The sequence below is a fragment of the Pseudorasbora parva genome, chromosome 22 (genome assembly GCF_024679245.1).
Source record: "Pseudorasbora parva isolate DD20220531a chromosome 22, ASM2467924v1, whole genome shotgun sequence".
NCBI classification, from domain to species: domain Eukaryota; kingdom Metazoa; phylum Chordata; class Actinopteri; order Cypriniformes; family Gobionidae; genus Pseudorasbora; species Pseudorasbora parva.
In genome coordinates, this window is record NC_090193.1 from 10068505 (window position 1) to 10073504 (window position 5000).

Sequence of the window (5000 nt, forward strand, 5' to 3'; positions counted from 1 at the left end):
TCGCTTTTAGCCAGCAGTGGAGCTGCAGCAACCTGATAGGTTGAGGTTCTTCTCTTTCCCTGCATACCTTCGATAGCTCAGCTGGTAGAGCGGAGGACTGTAGGTGGAACGTTGGCAATCCTTAGGTCGCTGGTTCGACTCCGGCTCGAAGGAGGTCACTTTTCACACTCAAACATTTTCTTGGCCGCGCTGGAGGGCAAAAGGAACGTTCCCTGACCAGGAATCGAACCCGGGCCGCGGCGGTGAGAGCGCCGAATCCTAACCACTAGACCACCAGGGAAGGGCTGTTCAGCCTGTCTCCTCAAGCCTGCCTGTGGGCCTCTACCAGATTTTGCTGCAATTTCTCAAGCAAAACCACTAAGGCTAGCCTTTTCCTCTTGGAGAGGAGAGAGTCTCTGACCCTGGATCACAGTTCTTCCACTGAGAAACTGTCACATGCTCCGTGAGAACATCCTAACAACATCGCAACTTGCAATTCAATCAAAGCAGCTTGCAAAAGACAACAAGGAGAGCCCAGCCGTGCTCTCAGTGCCAAGAGGTGCCTGACTCACTCCGCTTTTTGTTTTCAGCCCTTCTTCTGCAGAGCATCTGGCGAAGGAGCTCGAGGTTGACAGAGCGCATAGCACAGAGTGTCGTCGTCTCTGAGGTATGCCTGGCTTTTTGAGCGGCCAGCCTTGCACTGTTTTAAAGTAATTTGCTACCCAGCTACGTTAGCCACGCCAGGAAGACAGAGATCCCTAACATGTGACGCCTCCGTCTTCAAGCTTTTCATAGCAGACCCCTCTTTGGAGCGCTTCCTTACGTTGGCTCCAGGCCTGTTAATGGCATGAGAAAAAGTTGATGTTGCGACAGGCCCCGCTCCAGGCAAACACCACCAAGATGCGTGTAAACACCAGGGCACCTCACCGGTGGGCCAGTGGCGCAATGGGTAACGCGTCTGACTACGGATCAGAAAATTCTAGGTTCGACTCCTGGCTGGCTCGATCTGCCTCTTTTGCTTCGCTATCAGCCTACAGCAGTTTTATTAGTTTGTTTTATTAGCCCATAGTTTTTGACTATTGGTATTGGAATGGTTAGTTTTTTTTTTTCTTGTAAACTGACAGTCCAACCATAGGCCGTTTTGTCAGCTAGATAGCACCTACCATACAATACCGTGCGTGCTTTCAAATGCATTGCATAAGCACTGTCACGGGGACCTTGCTTTAATGACCAGTTTATAGTATCTTTTTATGCGAACACAAGAATGGGAGAGAGCTGCACCCCCTGGGAGAGACAAATGACATCTCCCTCCATCGAGTCTGGTACAAGTGAATTCAGTAAACAATCCCTTCGGAACATTGCCATATTCTTAAAGGCGACGGTCACACACTGTATGCCAAAGGGCCTAACATAACCCTGCCCTTGTACTGGCCACACGCATGAAAAATGGCACACAAGCCTGACCGGCATTTGCGGGCTTTCCCATATGGTCTAGCGGTCAGGACTCCTGGTTTTCACCCAGGCGACCCGGGTTTGACTCCCGGTATGGGAAGTTTGGCTTGTCTTTGCTCCCCTTATCGAACAGCCAGAGCTTCTGTCTATTACTGAATCGCTTTTAGCCAGCAGTGGAGCTGCAGCAACCTGATAGGTTGAGGTTCTTCTCTTTCCCTGCATACCTTTGATAGCTCAGCTGGTAGAGCGGAGGACTGTAGGTGGAACGTTGGCAAACCTTAGGTCGCTGGTTCGACTCTGGCTCGAAGGAGGTCACTTTTCACACTCAAACATTTTCTTGGCCGCGCTGGAGGGCAAAAGGAACGTTCCCTGACCAGGAATCGAACCCGGGCCGCGGCGGTGAGAGCGCCTAATCCTAACCACTAGACCACCAGGGAAGGGCTGTTCAGCCTGTCTCCTCAAGCCTGCCTGTGGGCCTCTACCAGATTTTGCTGCAATTTCTCAAGCAAAACCGCTAAGGCTAGCCTTTTCCTCTTGGAGAGGAGAGAGTCTCTGACCCTGGATCACAGTTCTTCCACTGAGAAACTGTCACATGCTCCGTGAGAACATCCTAACAACACCGCAACTTGCAATTCAATCAAAGCAGCTTGCAAAAGACAACAAGCAGAGCCCAGCCGTGCTCTCAGTGCCAAGAGGTGCCTGACTCACTCCGCTTTTTGTTTTCAGCCCTTCTTCTGCAGAGCATCTGGCGAAGGAGCTCGAGGTTAACAGAGTGCATAGCACAGAGTGTCGTCGTCTCTGAGGTATGCCTGGCTTTTTGAGCGGCCAGCCTTGCACTGTTTTAAAGTAATTTGCTACCCAGCTACGTTAGCCACGCCAGGAAGACAGAGATCCCTAACATGTGACGCCTCCGTCTTCAAGCTTTTCATAGCAGACCCCTCATCGGAGCGCTTCCTTACGTTGGCTCCAGGCCTGTTAATGGCATGAGAAAAAGTTGGTGTTGCGACAGGCCCCGCTCCAGGCAAACACCACCAAGATGCGTGTAAACACCAGGGTGCCTGACCGGTGGGCCAGTGGTGCAATGGATAAAGCGTCTGACTACGGATCAGAAGATTCTAGGTTAGACTTCTGGCTTGCTCGATCTGCCTCTTTTGCTTCGCTGTCAGCCTACAGCAGTTTTATTAGCTTGTTTTGTTAGCCCATAGTTTTTGACTATTGGTATTGGAATGGTTCGTTTTTTTTTTTCTTGTAAACTGACAGTCCAACCATAGGCCGTTTTGTCAGCTAGATAGCACCTACCATACAATACCGTGCGTGCTTTCAAATGCATCGCATAAGCACTGTCACGGGGACCTTGCTTTAATGACCAGTTTATAGTATCTTTTTATGCGAACACAAGAATGGGAGAGAGCTGCACCCCCTGGGAGAGACAAATAACATCTCCCTCCATCGAGTCTGGTACAAGTGAATTCAGTAAACAATCCCTTCGGAACATTGCCATATTCTTAAAGGCGACGGTCACACACTGAATGCCAAAGGGCCTAACATAACCCTGCCCTTGTACTGGCCACACGCATGAAAAATGGCACACAAGCCTGACCGGCGTTTGCGGGCTTTCCCATATGGTCTAGCGGTCAGGATTCCTGGTTTTCACCCAGGCGGCCCGGGTTCGACTCCCGGTATGGGAAGTTTGGCTTGTCTTTGCTCCCCTTATCGAACAGCCAGAGCTTCTGTCTATTACTGAATCGCTTTTAGCCAGCAGTGGAGCTGCAGCAACCTGATAGGTTGAGGTTCTTCTCTTTCCCTGCATACCTTCGATAGCTCAGCTGGTAGAGCGGAGGACTGTAGGTGGAACGTTGGCAATCCTTAGGTCGCTGGTTCGACTCCGGCTCGAAGGAGGTCACTTTTCACACTCAAACATTTTCTTGGCCGCGCTGGAGGGCAAAAGGAACGTTCCCTGACCGGGAATCGAACCCGGGCCGCGGCGGTGAGAGCACCGAATCCTAACCACTAGACCACCAGGGAAGGGCTGTTCAGCCTGTCTCCTCAAGCCTGCCTGTGGGCCTCTACCAGATTTTGCTGCAATTTCTCAAGCAAAACCGCTAAGGCTAGCCTTTTCCTCTTGGAGAGGAGAGAGTCTCTGACCCTGGATCACAGTTCTTCCACTGAGAAACTGTCACATGCTCTGTGAGAACATCCTAACAACATCGCAACTTGCAATTCAATCAAAGCAGCTTGCAAAAGACAACAAGGAGAGCCCAGCCGTGCTCTCAGTGCCAAGAGGTGCCTGACTCACTCCGCTTTTTGTTTTCAGCCCTTCTTCTGCAGAGCATCTGGCGAAGGAGCTCGAGGTTGACAGAGCGCATTGCACAGAGTGTCGTCGTCTCTGAGGTATGCCTGGCTTTTTGAGCGGCCAGCCTTGCACTGTTTTAAAGTAATTTGCTACCCAGCTACGTTAGCCACGCCAGGAAGACAGAGATCCCTAACATGTGAAGCCTCCGTCTTCAAGCTTTTCATAGCAGACCCCTCTTTGGAGCGCTTCCTTACGTTGGCTCCAGGCCTGTTAATGGCATGAGAAAAAGTTGATGTTGCGACAGGCCCCGCTCCAGGCAAACACCACCAAGATGCGTGTAAACACCAGGGCGCCTCACCGGTGGGCCAGTGGCGCAATGGATAACGCGTCTGACTACGGATCAGAAGATTCTAGGTTCGACTCCTGGCTCGCTCGATCTGCCTCTTTTGCTTCGCTATCAGCCTACAGCAGTTTTATTAGCTTGTTTTATTAGCCCATAGTTTTTGACTATTGGTATTGGAATGGTTAGTTCTTTTTTCTTGTAAACTGACAGTCCAACCATAGGCCGTTTTGTCAGCTAGATAGCGCCTACCATACAATACCGTGCGTGCTTTCAAATGCATCGCATAAGCACTGTCACGGGGACCTTGCTTTAATGACCAGTTTATAGTATCTTTTTATGCGAACACAAGAATGGGAGAGAGCTGCACCCCCTGGGAGAGACAAATGACATCTCCCTCCATCGAGTCTGGTACAAGTGAATTCAGTAAACAATCCCTTCGGAACATTGCCATATTCTTAAAGGCGACGGTCACACACTGAATGCCAAAGGGCCTAACATAACCCTGCCCTTGTACTGGCCACACGCATGAAAAATGGCACACAAGCCTGACCGGCGTTTGCGGGCTTTCCCATATGGTCTAGCCGTCAGGATTCCTGGTTTTCACCCAGGCGGCCCGGGTTCGACTCCCGGTATGGGAAGTTTGGCTTGTCTTTGCTCCCCTTATCGAACAGCCAGAGCTTCTGTCTATTACTGAATCGCTTTTAGCCAGCAGTGGAGCTGCAGCAACCTGATAGGTTGAGGTTCTTCTCTTTCCCTGCATACCTTCGATAGCTCAGCTGGTAGAGCGGAGGACTGTAGGTGGACCGTTGGCAATCCTTAGGTCGCTGGTTCGACTCCGGCTCGAAGGAGGTCACTTTTCACACTCAAACATTTTCTTGGCCGCGCTGGAGGGCAAAAGGAACGTTCCCTCACCGGGAATCGAACCCGGGCCGC

General features: G+C 51.0%; 6 non-coding genes across 6 annotated transcripts; 4 read left to right on the plus strand and 2 right to left on the minus strand.

The window, feature by feature from the left end:
- Window positions 1–208: 208 nt before the first annotated feature.
- On the minus strand, window positions 209–280 carry trnae-cuc (transfer RNA glutamic acid (anticodon CUC)). Its single transcript has one exon. It is a non-coding gene; the product is annotated as a tRNA-Glu (tRNA).
- A 630-nt stretch (window positions 281–910) lies between these two features.
- Window positions 911–983, plus strand: trnar-acg (transfer RNA arginine (anticodon ACG)). The gene has a single exon. It is a non-coding gene; the product is annotated as a tRNA-Arg (tRNA).
- A 476-nt stretch (window positions 984–1459) lies between these two features.
- trnae-uuc (transfer RNA glutamic acid (anticodon UUC)) lies at window positions 1460–1531 on the plus strand. Its single transcript has one exon. It is a non-coding gene; the product is annotated as a tRNA-Glu (tRNA).
- Window positions 1532–3047: 1516 nt separating this feature from the next.
- On the plus strand, window positions 3048–3119 carry trnae-uuc (transfer RNA glutamic acid (anticodon UUC)). The gene has a single exon. It is a non-coding gene; the product is annotated as a tRNA-Glu (tRNA).
- Window positions 3120–3384: 265 nt separating this feature from the next.
- On the minus strand, window positions 3385–3456 carry trnae-cuc (transfer RNA glutamic acid (anticodon CUC)). The gene has a single exon. It is a non-coding gene; the product is annotated as a tRNA-Glu (tRNA).
- Window positions 3457–4086: 630 nt separating this feature from the next.
- trnar-acg (transfer RNA arginine (anticodon ACG)) lies at window positions 4087–4159 on the plus strand. The gene has a single exon. It is a non-coding gene; the product is annotated as a tRNA-Arg (tRNA).
- Window positions 4160–5000: the final 841 nt, after the last annotated feature.